Raw genomic sequence first — 1,119 nt, forward strand, 5'->3', positions numbered from 1 at the left:
TGGTGCACGTTTATAAATCCGAGCGATCCCAACCCTTTCAAGCACCAACATCGGTCGAGATAGAGGGGCACGGAGGGGGCTGCGTGAGACAACACAGTCCCCTATATAAGTTATTTGTCCGATTCTCACACATCCGAAGAATGGTCATCAAATCGGACAACAGCCCAAACTTCCGACTTCCGTCCCAGAAAGCCCAAGAGCTATCTAAAACGTTCATGGCCGGAACTCGATCGCGGCTATACCAGTCCGCCAAGCAACCCAAAAGCTAGACTGGAGCTCTAGTCGAATCACCTCTGTGGCCATTGCAAGGACGTGTTGGAGCGACTACCATTGCCGAACCATTCCGCAGGTCGAGTCCATACCAAGGCCGCATAGAGATTCACGATGAGCTCCTGCATAGCAATCAGGAGACTTGCCGTGTCCATCACAATCGATAAATCCTGGTGCAAGATTTTTGCATCCGAGCGCTCCAACCAGTCGAGCACCAGCATCAATCGACATAAACGGGCACGGGGGGAGGATGCTCGAGAACACTACCTCCCCTATATAAGTTATTTGTCCGATTCTCAAGCAGCCGAAGTCTGGTCATCGAATCGGGTCAAAGACCACAACTTCCGACTTTACCCACAATGCAAGTCATCGAATCGAACATCGGCCCCCGAGTCGGACTCCATGCGTATGTCAGGTCATCGGACCCAAATTCCGCCTTCCTGCGCATGGCGGGCCATCAATATCAACTCGGTCATCGGACCCAAACTCCGCCTTTTTGCGTATGGCACGCCTTCAAATCGGTCATCGGACCCAAATTCCGCCTTCCTGTGCATGGCGGGCCATCAACATCAACTCGGTCATCGGACCCAAATTCCGCCTTTCTGCGCATGGCACGCCATCAACTCGGTCATCGGACCCAAATTCCGCCTTCCTGCGCATGGCAGGTCATCGGACACAAATTCAGACCTCGCCAATATGCCTACGTATCGAATCGGTCATCGGACCCAACTTCCGACTTCATCCATACTGTAGGGTCTTTGAGGTTGGCGCGGTGCGCTCAACCCAGGGAGTCGACCCATCGAAGCATACACCTCCCCTATATAAGCTATTTGTCCGATTCCCACACCT

Source organism: Cryptomeria japonica, unplaced genomic scaffold (assembly GCF_030272615.1).
Source record: "Cryptomeria japonica unplaced genomic scaffold, Sugi_1.0 HiC_scaffold_462, whole genome shotgun sequence".
NCBI classification, from domain to species: Eukaryota; Viridiplantae; Streptophyta; class Pinopsida; order Cupressales; family Cupressaceae; genus Cryptomeria; species Cryptomeria japonica.